This window comes from Rhinoderma darwinii, unplaced genomic scaffold (assembly GCF_050947455.1).
Source record: "Rhinoderma darwinii isolate aRhiDar2 unplaced genomic scaffold, aRhiDar2.hap1 Scaffold_691, whole genome shotgun sequence".
NCBI classification, from domain to species: Eukaryota; Metazoa; Chordata; class Amphibia; order Anura; family Rhinodermatidae; genus Rhinoderma; species Rhinoderma darwinii.
In genome coordinates this window covers 94,244-111,727 of record NW_027464251.1, presented here as the reverse complement: position 1 = coordinate 111,727, position 17,484 = coordinate 94,244, and the positions used below count along the sequence as shown (strand labels likewise).

The window sequence follows — 17,484 nt, the reverse complement described above, 5'->3', positions numbered from 1 at the left end:
CCTCCTGGAGGCAACTAGCTGTGCAAAAAAAAGACAGCCTGGCGGCCGGCTGTTGCAGTGTTGCCCTCTCAGGCAACACTGAGTGACTGACTGAGCCTCACCGTCTTATATAAAGTTCAGACGGAACTTTGCACGTGTCATAGTGGAGCCCTCAGGATTCCAGAGCCAGCTTTCTGACATCATAATGGGGCCTCAGAGATAAAAGCCTGGGCCCAGGCAGTGTTGGTCAGTGCTGCTCAGCAGGCAGCACTGGACTGGACTGGATTACAGCTGATACAAGGTGTGAAGGAACAAGGGGTGGCTGTGGGCATGCACTTGCTGCCGCTGCCAGTGTTTATCTGCATGGCAGCAGGGCATTTGGGCGTTGCCAGGAAGGCGTTTTTATGTAGATTCCTCCTCTTTCAGCACTGCATTGTGGTGCAAGCAAAAAAGCAAATCCTGTCTGGCTTCCTCTCCGGCCTTTATTCACCTCCCGTGTAGCTGTGAGTGTGTGAGCCTGCAGGGCCCCATGGAATTGCCTAGAAGTAGGCTGAATCGCTGCAAGGGCTGAACAGCAGTATCGGGCAGGCTCGGGCAACGCGCGGCCCGTTCGGGTTATCGCTTCTCGGCCTTTTGGCTAAGATCAAGTGTAGTATCTGTTCTTATCAGTTTAATATCTGATACGTCCCCTATCTGGGGACCATATATTAAATGGATTTTTAGAACAGGGAGATGGAAATAGAGCTTGCTCTGTCCACTCCACGCATTGACCTGGTATTGCAGTATTTCCAGGACCGGTGCACCCTTTCCTTATGTGTTGACTAAAAGCAGATTCCAAAAGTGTTTTTTGTCTTTGCTATTGTTTCTGTCTTTCTGAAGGGATCTCCCCTTTTAATCCCATTATTTCAACACCTGTTGGACAATGCATGAGTGATAATGAGCTCATTGATTAAATGCAATTAATGAATAGATTGCCACCTCTTGTTGTGTGTCGTCTGTGTTTCTGTGTTTCCGGCATTTCACATTGGAACACCTCATTCACCTTCCTTGTCTTCTCTCCGCCCTCCCTTTTAGGTAAGTTAAAGAGCTGCACCTGAGCCAGCCACTTGATTGATTGATTGATTGATTGATTGATTGATTGATTGATTGATTGATTGATGCAGCACAACAGTCAAATAGTGGAGTGGAGTAGGGGAACAGCAAACAGCCAATAAAGCAGCCCGCCCGCTCGCCTGCCCGCCACAATGGACCTACCTGTGTACACTAGATGGATGTGATGGAATGTACTGTCGTCCCTACATTTCAAGAAGAAGTAAGAATTGCAGTTGCAACAAAGCCTTGCTTGCCTACAAAGAGAGCAGCAATTTGGATTTGTTACTATGTTACCTAGAAGAATAACAAACTGTGCAAGGATGGAGGTTGTAGGAGCAAGGAGAAGTTGTCTGTAAAGTTGGTGGATGCCTATTTTCCATTTTGCAGTCCCTTGTCTCCCTCTTGTGGCCTCCTGGAGGCAACTAGCTGTGCAAAAAAAAGACAGCCTGGCGGCCGGCTGTTGCAGTGTTGCCCTCTCAGGCAACACTGAGTGACTGACTGAGCCTCACCGTCTTATATAAAGTTCAGACGGAACTTTGCACGTGTCATAGTGGAGCCCTCAGGATTCCAGAGCCAGCTTTCTGACATCATAATGGGGCCTCAGAGATAAAAGCCTGGGCCCAGGCAGTGTTGGTCAGTGCTGCTCAGCAGGCAGCACTGGACTGGACTGGATTACAGCTGATACAAGGTGTGAAGGAACAAGGGGTGGCTGTGGGCATGCACTTGCTGCCGCTGCCAGTGTTTATCTGCATGGCAGCAGGGCATTTGGGCGTTGCCAGGAAGGCGTTTTTATGTAGATTCCTCCTCTTTCAGCACTGCATTGTGGTGCAAGCAAAAGAAGCAAATCCTGTCTGGCTTCCTCTCCGGCCTTTATTCACCTCCCGTGTAGCTGTGAGTGTGTGAGCCTGCAGGGCCCCATGGAATTGCCTAGAAGTAGGCTGAATCGCTGCAAGGGCTGAACAGCAGTATCGGGCAGGCTCGGGCAACGCGCGGCCCGTTCGGGTTATCGCTTCTCGGCCTTTTGGCTAAGATCAAGTGTAGTATCTGTTCTTATCAGTTTAATATCTGATACGTCCCCTATCTGGGGACCATATATTAAATGGATTTTTAGAACAGGGAGATGGAAATAGAGCTTGCTCTGTCCACTCCACGCATTGACCTGGTATTGCAGTATTTCCAGGACCGGTGCACCCTTTCCTTATGTGTTGACTAAAAGCAGATTCCAAAAGTGTTTTTTGTCTTTGCTATTGTTTCTGTCTTTCTGAAGGGATCTCCCCTTTTAATCCCATTATTTCAACACCTGTTGGACAATGCATGAGTGATAATGAGCTCATTGATTAAATGCAATTAATGAATAGATTGCCACCTCTTGTTGTGTGTCGTCTGTGTTTCTGTGTTTCCGGCATTTCACATTGGAACACCTCATTCACCTTCCTTGTCTTCTCTCCGCCCTCCCTTTTAGGTAAGTTAAAGAGCTGCACCTGAGCCAGCCACTGATTGATTGATTGATTGATTGATTGATTGATTGATTGATTGATTGATTGATGCAGCACAACAGTCAAATAGTGGAGTGGAGTAGGGGAACAGCAAACAGCCAATAAAGCAGCCCGCCCGCTCGCCTGCCCGCCACAATGGACCTACCTGTGTACACTAGATGGATGTGATGGAATGTACTGTCGTCCCTACATTTCAAGAAGAAGTAAGAATTGCAGTTGCAACAAAGCCTTGCTTGCCTACAAAGAGAGCAGCAATTTGGATTTGTTACTATGTTACCTAGAAGAATAACAAACTGTGCAAGGATGGAGGTTGTAGGAGCAAGGAGAAGTTGTCTGTAAAGTTGGTGGATGCCTATTTTCCATTTTGCAGTCCCTTGTCTCCCTCTTGTGGCCTCCTGGAGGCAACTAGCTGTGCAAAAAAAAGACAGCCTGGCGGCCGGCTGTTGCAGTGTTGCCCTCTCAGGCAACACTGAGTGACTGACTGAGCCTCACCGTCTTATATAAAGTTCAGACGGAACTTTGCACGTGTCATAGTGGAGCCCTCAGGATTCCAGAGCCAGCTTTCTGACATCATAATGGGGCCTCAGAGATAAAAGCCTGGGCCCAGGCAGTGTTGGTCAGTGCTGCTCAGCAGGCAGCACTGGACTGGACTGGATTACAGCTGATACAAGGTGTGAAGGAACAAGGGGTGGCTGTGGGCATGCACTTGCTGCCGCTGCCAGTGTTTATCTGCATGGCAGCAGGGCATTTGGGCATTGCCAGGAAGGCGTTTTTATGTAGATTCCTCCTCTTTCAGCACTGCATTGTGGTGCAAGCAAAAGAAGCAAATCCTGTCTGGCTTCCTCTCCGGCCTTTATTCACCTCCCGTGTAGCTGTGAGTGTGTGAGCCTGCAGGGCCCCATGGAATTGCCTAGAAGTAGGCTGAATCGCTGCAAGGGCTGAACAGCAGTATCGGGCAGGCTCGGGCAACGCGCGGCCCGTTCGGGTTATCGCTTCTCGGCCTTTTGGCTAAGATCAAGTGTAGTATCTGTTCTTATCAGTTTAATATCTGATACGTCCCCTATCTGGGGACCATATATTAAATGGATTTTTAGAACAGGGAGATGGAAATAGAGCTTGCTCTGTCCACTCCACGCATTGACCTGGTATTGCAGTATTTCCAGGACCGGTGCACCCTTTCCTTATGTGTTGACTAAAAGCAGATTCCAAAAGTGTTTTTTGTCTTTGCTATTGTTTCTGTCTTTCTGAAGGGATCTCCCCTTTTAATCCCATTATTTCAACACCTGTTGGACAATGCATGAGTGATAATGAGCTCATTGATTAAATGCAATTAATGAATAGATTGCCACCTCTTGTTGTGTGTCGTCTGTGTTTCTGTGTTTCCGGCATTTCACATTGGAACACCTCATTCACCTTCCTTGTCTTCTCTCCGCCCTCCCTTTTAGGTAAGTTAAAGAGCTGCACCTGAGCCAGCCACTGATTGATTGATTGATTGATTGATTGATTGATTGATTGATGCAGCACAACAGTCAAATAGTGGAGTGGAGTAGGGGAACAGCAAACAGCCAATAAAGCAGCCCGCCCGCTCGCCTGCCCGCCACAATGGACCTACCTGTGTACACTAGATGGATGTGATGGAATGTACTGTCGTCCCTACATTTCAAGAAGAAGTAAGAATTGCAGTTGCAACAAAGCCTTGCTTGCCTACAAAGAGAGCAGCAATTTGGATTTGTTACTATGTTACCTAGAAGAATAACAAACTGTGCAAGGATGGAGGTTGTAGGAGCAAGGAGAAGTTGTCTGTAAAGTTGGTGGATGCCTATTTTCCATTTTGCAGTCCCTTGTCTCCCTCTTGTGGCCTCCTGGAGGCAACTAGCTGTGCAAAAAAAAGACAGCCTGGCGGCCGGCTGTTGCAGTGTTGCCCTCTCAGGCAACACTGAGTGACTGACTGAGCCTCACCGTCTTATATAAAGTTCAGACGGAACTTTGCACGTGTCATAGTGGAGCCCTCAGGATTCCAGAGCCAGCTTTCTGACATCATAATGGGGCCTCAGAGATAAAAGCCTGGGCCCAGGCAGTGTTGGTCAGTGCTGCTCAGCAGGCAGCACTGGACTGGACTGGATTACAGCTGATACAAGGTGTGAAGGAACAAGGGGTGGCTGTGGGCATGCACTTGCTGCCGCTGCCAGTGTTTATCTGCATGGCAGCAGGGCATTTGGACGTTGCCAGGAAGGCGTTTTTATGTAGATTCCTCCTCTTTCAGCACTGCATTGTGGTGCAAGCAAAAGAAGCAAATCCTGTCTGGCTTCCTCTCCGGCCTTTATTCACCTCCCGTGTAGCTGTGAGTGTGTGAGCCTGCAGGGCCCCATGGAATTGCCTAGAAGTAGGCTGAATCGCTGCAAGGGCTGAACAGCAGTATCGGGCAGGCTCGGGCAACGCGCGGCCCGTTCGGGTTATCGCTTCTCGGCCTTTTGGCTAAGATCAAGTGTAGTATCTGTTCTTATCAGTTTAATATCTGATACGTCCCCTATCTGGGGACCATATATTAAATGGATTTTTAGAACAGGGAGATGGAAATAGAGCTTGCTCTGTCCACTCCACGCATTGACCTGGTATTGCAGTATTTCCAGGACCGGTGCACCCTTTCCTTATGTGTTGACTAAAAGCAGATTCCAAAAGTGTTTTTTGTCTTTGCTATTGTTTCTGTCTTTCTGAAGGGATCTCCCCTTTTAATCCCATTATTTCAACACCTGTTGGACAATGCATGAGTGATAATGAGCTCATTGATTAAATGCAATTAATGAATAGATTGCCACCTCTTGTTGTGTGTCGTCTGTGTTTCTGTGTTTCCGGCATTTCACATTGGAACACCTCATTCACCTTCCTTGTCTTCTCTCCGCCCTCCCTTTTAGGTAAGTTAAAGAGCTGCACCTGAGCCAGCCACTGATTGATTGATTGATTGATTGATTGATTGATTGATTGATTGATTGATTGATTGATTGATGCAGCACAACAGTCAAATAGTGGAGTGGAGTAGGGGAACAGCAAACAGCCAATAAAGCAGCCCGCCCGCTCGCCTGCCCGCCACAATGGACCTACCTGTGTACACTAGATGGATGTGATGGAATGTACTGTCGTCCCTACATTTCAAGAAGAAGTAAGAATTGCAGTTGCAACAAAGCCTTGCTTGCCTACAAAGAGAGCAGCAATTTGGATTTGTTACTATGTTACCTAGAAGAATAACAAACTGTGCAAGGATGGAGGTTGTAGGAGCAAGGAGAAGTTGTCTGTAAAGTTGGTGGATGCCTATTTTCCATTTTGCAGTCCCTTGTCTCCCTCTTGTGGCCTCCTGGAGGCAACTAGCTGTGCAAAAAAAAGACAGCCTGGCGGCCGGCTGTTGCAGTGTTGCCCTCTCAGGCAACACTGAGTGACTGACTGAGCCTCACCGTCTTATATAAAGTTCAGACGGAACTTTGCACGTGTCATAGTGGAGCCCTCAGGATTCCAGAGCCAGCTTTCTGACATCATAATGGGGCCTCAGAGATAAAAGCCTGGGCCCAGGCAGTGTTGGTCAGTGCTGCTCAGCAGGCAGCACTGGACTGGACTGGATTACAGCTGATACAAGGTGTGAAGGAACAAGGGGTGGCTGTGGGCATGCACTTGCTGCCGCTGCCAGTGTTTATCTGCATGGCAGCAGGGCATTTGGGCGTTGCCAGGAAGGCGTTTTTATGTAGATTCCTCCTCTTTCAGCACTGCATTGTGGTGCAAGCAAAAGAAGCAAATCCTGTCTGGCTTCCTCTCCGGCCTTTATTCACCTCCCGTGTAGCTGTGAGTGTGTGAGCCTGCAGGGCCCCATGGAATTGCCTAGAAGTAGGCTGAATCGCTGCAAGGGCTGAACAGCAGTATCGGGCAGGCTCGGGCAACGCGCGGCCCGTTCGGGTTATCGCTTCTCGGCCTTTTGGCTAAGATCAAGTGTAGTATCTGTTCTTATCAGTTTAATATCTGATACGTCCCCTATCTGGGGACCATATATTAAATGGATTTTTAGAACAGGGAGATGGAAATAGAGCTTGCTCTGTCCACTCCACGCATTGACCTGGTATTGCAGTATTTCCAGGACCGGTGCACCCTTTCCTTATGTGTTGACTAAAAGCAGATTCCAAAAGTGTTTTTTGTCTTTGCTATTGTTTCTGTCTTTCTGAAGGGATCTCCCCTTTTAATCCCATTATTTCAACACCTGTTGGACAATGCATGAGTGATAATGAGCTCATTGATTAAATGCAATTAATGAATAGATTGCCACCTCTTGTTGTGTGTCGTCTGTGTTTCTGTGTTTCCGGCATTTCACATTGGAACACCTCATTCACCTTCCTTGTCTTCTCTCCGCCCTCCCTTTTAGGTAAGTTAAAGAGCTGCACCTGAGCCAGCCACTGATTGATTGATTGATTGATTGATTGATTGATTGATTGATTGATTGATTGATTGATGCAGCACAACAGTCAAATAGTGGAGTGGAGTAGGGGAACAGCAAACAGCCAATAAAGCAGCCCGCCCGCTCGCCTGCCCGCCACAATGGACCTACCTGTGTACACTAGATGGATGTGATGGAATGTACTGTCGTCCCTACATTTCAAGAAGAAGTAAGAATTGCAGTTGCAACAAAGCCTTGCTTGCCTACAAAGAGAGCAGCAATTTGGATTTGTTACTATGTTACCTAGAAGAATAACAAACTGTGCAAGGATGGAGGTTGTAGGAGCAAGGAGAAGTTGTCTGTAAAGTTGGTGGATGCCTATTTTCCATTTTGCAGTCCCTTGTCTCCCTCTTGTGGCCTCCTGGAGGCAACTAGCTGTGCAAAAAAAAGACAGCCTGGCGGCCGGCTGTTGCAGTGTTGCCCTCTCAGGCAACACTGAGTGACTGACTGAGCCTCACCGTCTTATATAAAGTTCAGACGGAACTTTGCACGTGTCATAGTGGAGCCCTCAGGATTCCAGAGCCAGCTTTCTGACATCATAATGGGGCCTCAGAGATAAAAGCCTGGGCCCAGGCAGTGTTGGTCAGTGCTGCTCAGCAGGCAGCACTGGACTGGACTGGATTACAGCTGATACAAGGTGTGAAGGAACAAGGGGTGGCTGTGGGCATGCACTTGCTGCCGCTGCCAGTGTTTATCTGCATGGCAGCAGGGCATTTGGGCGTTGCCAGGAAGGCGTTTTTATGTAGATTCCTCCTCTTTCAGCACTGCATTGTGGTGCAAGCAAAAGAAGCAAATCCTGTCTGGCTTCCTCTCCGGCCTTTATTCACCTCCCGTGTAGCTGTGAGTGTGTGAGCCTGCAGGGCCCCATGGAATTGCCTAGAAGTAGGCTGAATCGCTGCAAGGGCTGAACAGCAGTATCGGGCAGGCTCGGGCAACGCGCGGCCCGTTCGGGTTATCGCTTCTCGGCCTTTTGGCTAAGATCAAGTGTAGTATCTGTTCTTATCAGTTTAATATCTGATACGTCCCCTATCTGGGGACCATATATTAAATGGATTTTTAGAACAGGGAGATGGAAATAGAGCTTGCTCTGTCCACTCCACGCATTGACCTGGTATTGCAGTATTTCCAGGACCGGTGCACCCTTTCCTTATGTGTTGACTAAAAGCAGATTCCAAAAGTGTTTTTTGTCTTTGCTATTGTTTCTGTCTTTCTGAAGGGATCTCCCCTTTTAATCCCATTATTTCAACACCTGTTGGACAATGCATGAGTGATAATGAGCTCATTGATTAAATGCAATTAATGAATAGATTGCCACCTCTTGTTGTGTGTCGTCTGTGTTTCTGTGTTTCCGGCATTTCACATTGGAACACCTCATTCACCTTCCTTGTCTTCTCTCCGCCCTCCCTTTTAGGTAAGTTAAAGAGCTGCACCTGAGCCAGCCACTGATGATTGATTGATTGATTGATTGATTGATTGATTGATTGATTGATTGATTGATGCAGCACAACAGTCAAATAGTGGAGTGGAGTAGGGGAACAGCAAACAGCCAATAAAGCAGCCCGCCCGCTCGCCTGCCCGCCACAATGGACCTACCTGTGTACACTAGATGGATGTGATGGAATGTACTGTCGTCCCTACATTTCAAGAAGAAGTAAGAATTGCAGTTGCAACAAAGCCTTGCTTGCCTACAAAGAGAGCAGCAATTTGGATTTGTTACTATGTTACCTAGAAGAATAACAAACTGTGCAAGGATGGAGGTTGTAGGAGCAAGGAGAAGTTGTCTGTAAAGTTGGTGGATGCCTATTTTCCATTTTGCAGTCCCTTGTCTCCCTCTTGTGGCCTCCTGGAGGCAACTAGCTGTGCAAAAAAAAGACAGCCTGGCGGCCGGCTGTTGCAGTGTTGCCCTCTCAGGCAACACTGAGTGACTGACTGAGCCTCACCGTCTTATATAAAGTTCAGACGGAACTTTGCACGTGTCATAGTGGAGCCCTCAGGATTCCAGAGCCAGCTTTCTGACATCATAATGGGGCCTCAGAGATAAAAGCCTGGGCCCAGGCAGTGTTGGTCAGTGCTGCTCAGCAGGCAGCACTGGACTGGACTGGATTACAGCTGATACAAGGTGTGAAGGAACAAGGGGTGGCTGTGGGCATGCACTTGCTGCCGCTGCCAGTGTTTATCTGCATGGCAGCAGGGCATTTGGGCGTTGCCAGGAAGGCGTTTTTATGTAGATTCCTCCTCTTTCAGCACTGCATTGTGGTGCAAGCAAAAGAAGCAAATCCTGTCTGGCTTCCTCTCCGGCCTTTATTCACCTCCCGTGTAGCTGTGAGTGTGTGAGCCTGCAGGGCCCCATGGAATTGCCTAGAAGTAGGCTGAATCGCTGCAAGGGCTGAACAGCAGTATCGGGCAGGCTCGGGCAACGCGCGGCCCGTTCGGGTTATCGCTTCTCGGCCTTTTGGCTAAGATCAAGTGTAGTATCTGTTCTTATCAGTTTAATATCTGATACGTCCCCTATCTGGGGACCATATATTAAATGGATTTTTAGAACAGGGAGATGGAAATAGAGCTTGCTCTGTCCACTCCACGCATTGACCTGGTATTGCAGTATTTCCAGGACCGGTGCACCCTTTCCTTATGTGTTGACTAAAAGCAGATTCCAAAAGTGTTTTTTGTCTTTGCTATTGTTTCTGTCTTTCTGAAGGGATCTCCCCTTTTAATCCCATTATTTCAACACCTGTTGGACAATGCATGAGTGATAATGAGCTCATTGATTAAATGCAATTAATGAATAGATTGCCACCTCTTGTTGTGTGTCGTCTGTGTTTCTGTGTTTCCGGCATTTCACATTGGAACACCTCATTCACCTTCCTTGTCTTCTCTCCGCCCTCCCTTTTAGGTAAGTTAAAGAGCTGCACCTGAGCCAGCCATTGATTGATTGATTGATTGATTGATTGATTGATTGATTGATTGATTGATTGATGCAGCACAACAGTCAAATAGTGGAGTGGAGTAGGGGAACAGCAAACAGCCAATAAAGCAGCCCGCCCGCTCGCCTGCCCGCCACAATGGACCTACCTGTGTACACTAGATGGATGTGATGGAATGTACTGTCGTCCCTACATTTCAAGAAGAAGTAAGAATTGCAGTTGCAACAAAGCCTTGCTTGCCTACAAAGAGAGCAGCAATTTGGATTTGTTACTATGTTACCTAGAAGAATAACAAACTGTGCAAGGATGGAGGTTGTAGGAGCAAGGAGAAGTTGTCTGTAAAGTTGGTGGATGCCTATTTTCCATTTTGCAGTCCCTTGTCTCCCTCTTGTGGCCTCCTGGAGGCAACTAGCTGTGCAAAAAAAAGACAGCCTGGCGGCCGGCTGTTGCAGTGTTGCCCTCTCAGGCAACACTGAGTGACTGACTGAGCCTCACCGTCTTATATAAAGTTCAGACGGAACTTTGCACGTGTCATAGTGGAGCCCTCAGGATTCCAGAGCCAGCTTTCTGACATCATAATGGGGCCTCAGAGATAAAAGCCTGGGCCCAGGCAGTGTTGGTCAGTGCTGCTCAGCAGGCAGCACTGGACTGGACTGGATTACAGCTGATACAAGGTGTGAAGGAACAAGGGGTGGCTGTGGGCATGCACTTGCTGCCGCTGCCAGTGTTTATCTGCATGGCAGCAGGGCATTTGGGCGTTGCCAGGAAGGCGTTTTTATGTAGATTCCTCCTCTTTCAGCACTGCATTGTGGTGCAAGCAAAAGAAGCAAATCCTGTCTGGCTTCCTCTCCGGCCTTTATTCACCTCCCGTGTAGCTGTGAGTGTGTGAGCCTGCAGGGCCCCATGGAATTGCCTAGAAGTAGGCTGAATCGCTGCAAGGGCTGAACAGCAGTATCGGGCAGGCTCGGGCAACGCGCGGCCCGTTCGGGTTATCGCTTCTCGGCCTTTTGGCTAAGATCAAGTGTAGTATCTGTTCTTATCAGTTTAATATCTGATACGTCCCCTATCTGGGGACCATATATTAAATGGATTTTTAGAACAGGGAGATGGAAATAGAGCTTGCTCTGTCCACTCCACGCATTGACCTGGTATTGCAGTATTTCCAGGACCGGTGCACCCTTTCCTTATGTGTTGACTAAAAGCAGATTCCAAAAGTGTTTTTTGTCTTTGCTATTGTTTCTGTCTTTCTGAAGGGATCTCCCCTTTTAATCCCATTATTTCAACACCTGTTGGACAATGCATGAGTGATAATGAGCTCATTGATTAAATGCAATTAATGAATAGATTGCCACCTCTTGTTGTGTGTCGTCTGTGTTTCTGTGTTTCCGGCATTTCACATTGGAACACCTCATTCACCTTCCTTGTCTTCTCTCCGCCCTCCCTTTTAGGTAAGTTAAAGAGCTGCACCTGAGCCAGCCACTGATTGATTGATTGATTGATTGATTGATTGATTGATTGATTGATTGATTGATGCAGCACAACAGTCAAATAGTGGAGTGGAGTAGGGGAACAGCAAACAGCCAATAAAGCAGCCCGCCCGCTCGCCTGCCCGCCACAATGGACCTACCTGTGTACACTAGATGGATGTGATGGAATGTACTGTCGTCCCTACATTTCAAGAAGAAGTAAGAATTGCAGTTGCAACAAAGCCTTGCTTGCCTACAAAGAGAGCAGCAATTTGGATTTGTTACTATGTTACCTAGAAGAATAACAAACTGTGCAAGGATGGAGGTTGTAGGAGCAAGGAGAAGTTGTCTGTAAAGTTGGTGGATGCCTATTTTCCATTTTGCAGTCCCTTGTCTCCCTCTTGTGGCCTCCTGGAGGCAACTAGCTGTGCAAAAAAAAGACAGCCTGGCGGCCGGCTGTTGCAGTGTTGCCCTCTCAGGCAACACTGAGTGACTGACTGAGCCTCACCGTCTTATATAAAGTTCAGACGGAACTTTGCACGTGTCATAGTGGAGCCCTCAGGATTCCAGAGCCAGCTTTCTGACATCATAATGGGGCCTCAGAGATAAAAGCCTGGGCCCAGGCAGTGTTGGTCAGTGCTGCTCAGCAGGCAGCACTGGACTGGACTGGATTACAGCTGATACAAGGTGTGAAGGAACAAGGGGTGGCTGTGGGCATGCACTTGCTGCCGCTGCCAGTGTTTATCTGCATGGCAGCAGGGCATTTGGGCATTGCCAGGAAGGCGTTTTTATGTAGATTCCTCCTCTTTCAGCACTGCATTGTGGTGCAAGCAAAAGAAGCAAATCCTGTCTGGCTTCCTCTCCGGCCTTTATTCACCTCCCGTGTAGCTGTGAGTGTGTGAGCCTGCAGGGCCCCATGGAATTGCCTAGAAGTAGGCTGAATCGCTGCAAGGGCTGAACAGCAGTATCGGGCAGGCTCGGGCAACGCGCGGCCCGTTCGGGTTATCGCTTCTCGGCCTTTTGGCTAAGATCAAGTGTAGTATCTGTTCTTATCAGTTTAATATCTGATACGTCCCCTATCTGGGGACCATATATTAAATGGATTTTTAGAACAGGGAGATGGAAATAGAGCTTGCTCTGTCCACTCCACGCATTGACCTGGTATTGCAGTATTTCCAGGACCGGTGCACCCTTTCCTTATGTGTTGACTAAAAGCAGATTCCAAAAGTGTTTTTTGTCTTTGCTATTGTTTCTGTCTTTCTGAAGGGATCTCCCCTTTTAATCCCATTATTTCAACACCTGTTGGACAATGCATGAGTGATAATGAGCTCATTGATTAAATGCAATTAATGAATAGATTGCCACCTCTTGTTGTGTGTCGTCTGTGTTTCTGTGTTTCCGGCATTTCACATTGGAACACCTCATTCACCTTCCTTGTCTTCTCTCCGCCCTCCCTTTTAGGTAAGTTAAAGAGCTGCACCTGAGCCAGCCACTGATTGATTGATTGATTGATTGATTGATTGATTGATTGATGCAGCACAACAGTCAAATAGTGGAGTGGAGTAGGGGAACAGCAAACAGCCAATAAAGCAGCCCGCCCGCTCGCCTGCCCGCCACAATGGACCTACCTGTGTACACTAGATGGATGTGATGGAATGTACTGTCGTCCCTACATTTCAAGAAGAAGTAAGAATTGCAGTTGCAACAAAGCCTTGCTTGCCTACAAAGAGAGCAGCAATTTGGATTTGTTACTATGTTACCTAGAAGAATAACAAACTGTGCAAGGATGGAGGTTGTAGGAGCAAGGAGAAGTTGTCTGTAAAGTTGGTGGATGCCTATTTTCCATTTTGCAGTCCCTTGTCTCCCTCTTGTGGCCTCCTGGAGGCAACTAGCTGTGCAAAAAAAAGACAGCCTGGCGGCCGGCTGTTGCAGTGTTGCCCTCTCAGGCAACACTGAGTGACTGACTGAGCCTCACCGTCTTATATAAAGTTCAGACGGAACTTTGCACGTGTCATAGTGGAGCCCTCAGGATTCCAGAGCCAGCTTTCTGACATCATAATGGGGCCTCAGAGATAAAAGCCTGGGCCCAGGCAGTGTTGGTCAGTGCTGCTCAGCAGGCAGCACTGGACTGGACTGGATTACAGCTGATACAAGGTGTGAAGGAACAAGGGGTGGCTGTGGGCATGCACTTGCTGCCGCTGCCAGTGTTTATCTGCATGGCAGCAGGGCATTTGGACGTTGCCAGGAAGGCGTTTTTATGTAGATTCCTCCTCTTTCAGCACTGCATTGTGGTGCAAGCAAAAGAAGCAAATCCTGTCTGGCTTCCTCTCCGGCCTTTATTCACCTCCCGTGTAGCTGTGAGTGTGTGAGCCTGCAGGGCCCCATGGAATTGCCTAGAAGTAGGCTGAATCGCTGCAAGGGCTGAACAGCAGTATCGGGCAGGCTCGGGCAACGCGCGGCCCGTTCGGGTTATCGCTTCTCGGCCTTTTGGCTAAGATCAAGTGTAGTATCTGTTCTTATCAGTTTAATATCTGATACGTCCCCTATCTGGGGACCATATATTAAATGGATTTTTAGAACAGGGAGATGGAAATAGAGCTTGCTCTGTCCACTCCACGCATTGACCTGGTATTGCAGTATTTCCAGGACCGGTGCACCCTTTCCTTATGTGTTGACTAAAAGCAGATTCCAAAAGTGTTTTTTGTCTTTGCTATTGTTTCTGTCTTTCTGAAGGGATCTCCCCTTTTAATCCCATTATTTCAACACCTGTTGGACAATGCATGAGTGATAATGAGCTCATTGATTAAATGCAATTAATGAATAGATTGCCACCTCTTGTTGTGTGTCGTCTGTGTTTCTGTGTTTCCGGCATTTCACATTGGAACACCTCATTCACCTTCCTTGTCTTCTCTCCGCCCTCCCTTTTAGGTAAGTTAAAGAGCTGCACCTGAGCCAGCCACTGATTGATTGATTGATTGATTGATTGATTGATTGATTGATTGATTGATTGATTGATTGATGCAGCACAACAGTCAAATAGTGGAGTGGAGTAGGGGAACAGTAAACAGCCAATAAAGCAGCCCGCCCGCTCGCCTGCCCGCCACAATGGACCTACCTGTGTACACTAGATGGATGTGATGGAATGTACTGTCGTCCCTACATTTCAAGAAGAAGTAAGAATTGCAGTTGCAACAAAGCCTTGCTTGCCTACAAAGAGAGCAGCAATTTGGATTTGTTACTATGTTACCTAGAAGAATAACAAACTGTGCAAGGATGGAGGTTGTAGGAGCAAGGAGAAGTTGTCTGTAAAGTTGGTGGATGCCTATTTTCCATTTTGCAGTCCCTTGTCTCCCTCTTGTGGCCTCCTGGAGGCAACTAGCTGTGCAAAAAAAAGACAGCCTGGCGGCCGGCTGTTGCAGTGTTGCCCTCTCAGGCAACACTGAGTGACTGACTGAGCCTCACCGTCTTATATAAAGTTCAGACGGAACTTTGCACGTGTCATAGTGGAGCCCTCAGGATTCCAGAGCCAGCTTTCTGACATCATAATGGGGCCTCAGAGATAAAAGCCTGGGCCCAGGCAGTGTTGGTCAGTGCTGCTCAGCAGGCAGCACTGGACTGGACTGGATTACAGCTGATACAAGGTGTGAAGGAACAAGGGGTGGCTGTGGGCATGCACTTGCTGCCGCTGCCAGTGTTTATCTGCATGGCAGCAGGGCATTTGGGCGTTGCCAGGAAGGCGTTTTTATGTAGATTCCTCCTCTTTCAGCACTGCATTGTGGTGCAAGCAAAAGAAGCAAATCCTGTCTGGCTTCCTCTCCGGCCTTTATTCACCTCCCGTGTAGCTGTGAGTGTGTGAGCCTGCAGGGCCCCATGGAATTGCCTAGAAGTAGGCTGAATCGCTGCAAGGGCTGAACAGCAGTATCGGGCAGGCTCGGGCAACGCGCGGCCCGTTCGGGTTATCGCTTCTCGGCCTTTTGGCTAAGATCAAGTGTAGTATCTGTTCTTATCAGTTTAATATCTGATACGTCCCCTATCTGGGGACCATATATTAAATGGATTTTTAGAACAGGGAGATGGAAATAGAGCTTGCTCTGTCCACTCCACGCATTGACCTGGTATTGCAGTATTTCCAGGACCGGTGCACCCTTTCCTTATGTGTTGACTAAAAGCAGATTCCAAAAGTGTTTTTTGTCTTTGCTATTGTTTCTGTCTTTCTGAAGGGATCTCCCCTTTTAATCCCATTATTTCAACACCTGTTGGACAATGCATGAGTGATAATGAGCTCATTGATTAAATGCATAGATTGCCACCTCTTGTTGTGTGTCGTCTGTGTTTCTGTGTTTCCGGCATTTCACATTGGAACACCTCATTCACCTTCCTTGTCTTCTCTCCGCCCTCCCTTTTAGGTAAGTTAAAGAGCTGCACCTGAGCCAGCCACTGATTGATTGATTGATTGATTGATTGATTGATTGATTGATTGATTGATTGATTGATGCAGCACAACAGTCAAATAGTGGAGTGGAGTAGGGGAACAGCAAACAGCCAATAAAGCAGCCCGCCCGCTCGCCTGCCCGCCACAATGGACCTACCTGTGTACACTAGATGGATGTGATGGAATGTACTGTCGTCCCTACATTTCAAGAAGAAGTAAGAATTGCAGTTGCAACAAAGCCTTGCTTGCCTACAAAGAGAGCAGCAATTTGGATTTGTTACTATGTTACCTAGAAGAATAACAAACTGTGCAAGGATGGAGGTTGTAGGAGCAAGGAGAAGTTGTCTGTAAAGTTGGTGGATGCCTATTTTCCATTTTGCAGTCCCTTGTCTCCCTCTTGTGGCCTCCTGGAGGCAACTAGCTGTGCAAAAAAAAGACAGCCTGGCGGCCGGCTGTTGCAGTGTTGCCCTCTCAGGCAACACTGAGTGACTGACTGAGCCTCACCGTCTTATATAAAGTTCAGACGGAACTTTGCACGTGTCATAGTGGAGCCCTCAGGATTCCAGAGCCAGCTTTCTGACATCATAATGGGGCCTCAGAGATAAAAGCCTGGGCCCAGGCAGTGTTGGTCAGTGCTGCTCAGCAGGCAGCACTGGACTGGACTGGATTACAGCTGATACAAGGTGTGAAGGAACAAGGGGTGGCTGTGGGCATGCACTTGCTGCCGCTGCCAGTGTTTATCTGCATGGCAGCAGGGCATTTGGGCGTTGCCAGGAAGGCGTTTTTATGTAGATTCCTCCTCTTTCAGCACTGCATTGTGGTGCAAGCAAAAGAAGCAAATCCTGTCTGGCTTCCTCTCCGGCCTTTATTCACCTCCCGTGTAGCTGTGAGTGTGTGAGCCTGCAGGGCCCCATGGAATTGCCTAGAAGTAGGCTGAATCGCTGCAAGGGCTGAACAGCAGTATCGGGCAGGCTCGGGCAACGCGCGGCCCGTTCGGGTTATCGCTTCTCGGCCTTTTGGCTAAGATCAAGTGTAGTATCTGTTCTTATCAGTTTAATATCTGATACGTCCCCTATCTGGGGACCATATATTAAATGGATTTTTAGAACAGGGAGATGGAAATAGAGCTTGCTCTGTCCACTCCACGCATTGACCTGGTATTGCAGTATTTCCAGGACCGGTGCACCCTTTCCTTATGTGTTGACTAAAAGCAGATTCCAAAAGTGTTTTTTGTCTTTGCTATTGTTTCTGTCTTTCTGAAGGGATCTCCCCTTTTAATCCCATTATTTCAACACCTGTTGGACAATGCATGAGTGATAATGAGCTCATTGATTAAATGCAATTAATGAATAGATTGCCACCTCTTGTTGTGTGTCGTCTGTGTTTCTGTGTTTCCGGCATTTCACATTGGAACACCTCATTCACCTTCCTTGTCTTCTCTCCGCCCTCCCTTTTAGGTAAGTTAAAGAGCTGCACCTGAGCCAGCCACTGATTGATTGATTGATTGATTGATTGATTGATTGATTGATTGATTGATGCAGCACAACAGTCAAATAGTGGAGTGGAGTAGGGGAACAGCAAACAGCCAATAAAGCAGCCCGCCCGCTCGCCTGCCCGCCACAAT

At 47.9% G+C, this 17,484-nt stretch overlaps 12 non-coding genes across 12 annotated transcripts; all 12 read left to right on the top strand.

The window, feature by feature from the left end:
- Positions 1-596: 596 nt before the first annotated feature.
- LOC142728816 (U2 spliceosomal RNA) lies at positions 597-787 on the top strand. Its single transcript, XR_012877777.1, has one exon. It is a non-coding gene; the product is annotated as a U2 spliceosomal RNA (small nuclear RNA).
- Positions 788-2,076: 1,289 nt separating this feature from the next.
- On the top strand, positions 2,077-2,267 carry LOC142728814 (U2 spliceosomal RNA). Its single transcript, XR_012877776.1, has one exon. It is a non-coding gene; the product is annotated as a U2 spliceosomal RNA (small nuclear RNA).
- Positions 2,268-3,555: 1,288 nt separating this feature from the next.
- LOC142728813 (U2 spliceosomal RNA) lies at positions 3,556-3,746 on the top strand. Its single transcript, XR_012877775.1, has one exon. It is a non-coding gene; the product is annotated as a U2 spliceosomal RNA (small nuclear RNA).
- Positions 3,747-5,022: 1,276 nt separating this feature from the next.
- On the top strand, positions 5,023-5,213 carry LOC142728812 (U2 spliceosomal RNA). Its single transcript, XR_012877774.1, has one exon. It is a non-coding gene; the product is annotated as a U2 spliceosomal RNA (small nuclear RNA).
- Positions 5,214-6,509: 1,296 nt separating this feature from the next.
- On the top strand, positions 6,510-6,700 carry LOC142728811 (U2 spliceosomal RNA). The gene has a single exon (XR_012877773.1). It is a non-coding gene; the product is annotated as a U2 spliceosomal RNA (small nuclear RNA).
- Positions 6,701-7,992: 1,292 nt separating this feature from the next.
- On the top strand, positions 7,993-8,183 carry LOC142728810 (U2 spliceosomal RNA). Its single transcript, XR_012877772.1, has one exon. It is a non-coding gene; the product is annotated as a U2 spliceosomal RNA (small nuclear RNA).
- A 1,291-nt stretch (positions 8,184-9,474) lies between these two features.
- On the top strand, positions 9,475-9,665 carry LOC142728809 (U2 spliceosomal RNA). The gene has a single exon (XR_012877771.1). It is a non-coding gene; the product is annotated as a U2 spliceosomal RNA (small nuclear RNA).
- A 1,288-nt stretch (positions 9,666-10,953) lies between these two features.
- On the top strand, positions 10,954-11,144 carry LOC142728807 (U2 spliceosomal RNA). Its single transcript, XR_012877769.1, has one exon. It is a non-coding gene; the product is annotated as a U2 spliceosomal RNA (small nuclear RNA).
- A 1,288-nt stretch (positions 11,145-12,432) lies between these two features.
- On the top strand, positions 12,433-12,623 carry LOC142728806 (U2 spliceosomal RNA). Its single transcript, XR_012877768.1, has one exon. It is a non-coding gene; the product is annotated as a U2 spliceosomal RNA (small nuclear RNA).
- Positions 12,624-13,899: 1,276 nt separating this feature from the next.
- LOC142728805 (U2 spliceosomal RNA) lies at positions 13,900-14,090 on the top strand. The gene has a single exon (XR_012877767.1). It is a non-coding gene; the product is annotated as a U2 spliceosomal RNA (small nuclear RNA).
- A 1,296-nt stretch (positions 14,091-15,386) lies between these two features.
- On the top strand, positions 15,387-15,577 carry LOC142728803 (U2 spliceosomal RNA). The gene has a single exon (XR_012877766.1). It is a non-coding gene; the product is annotated as a U2 spliceosomal RNA (small nuclear RNA).
- Positions 15,578-16,860: 1,283 nt separating this feature from the next.
- On the top strand, positions 16,861-17,051 carry LOC142728802 (U2 spliceosomal RNA). The gene has a single exon (XR_012877765.1). It is a non-coding gene; the product is annotated as a U2 spliceosomal RNA (small nuclear RNA).
- Positions 17,052-17,484: the final 433 nt, after the last annotated feature.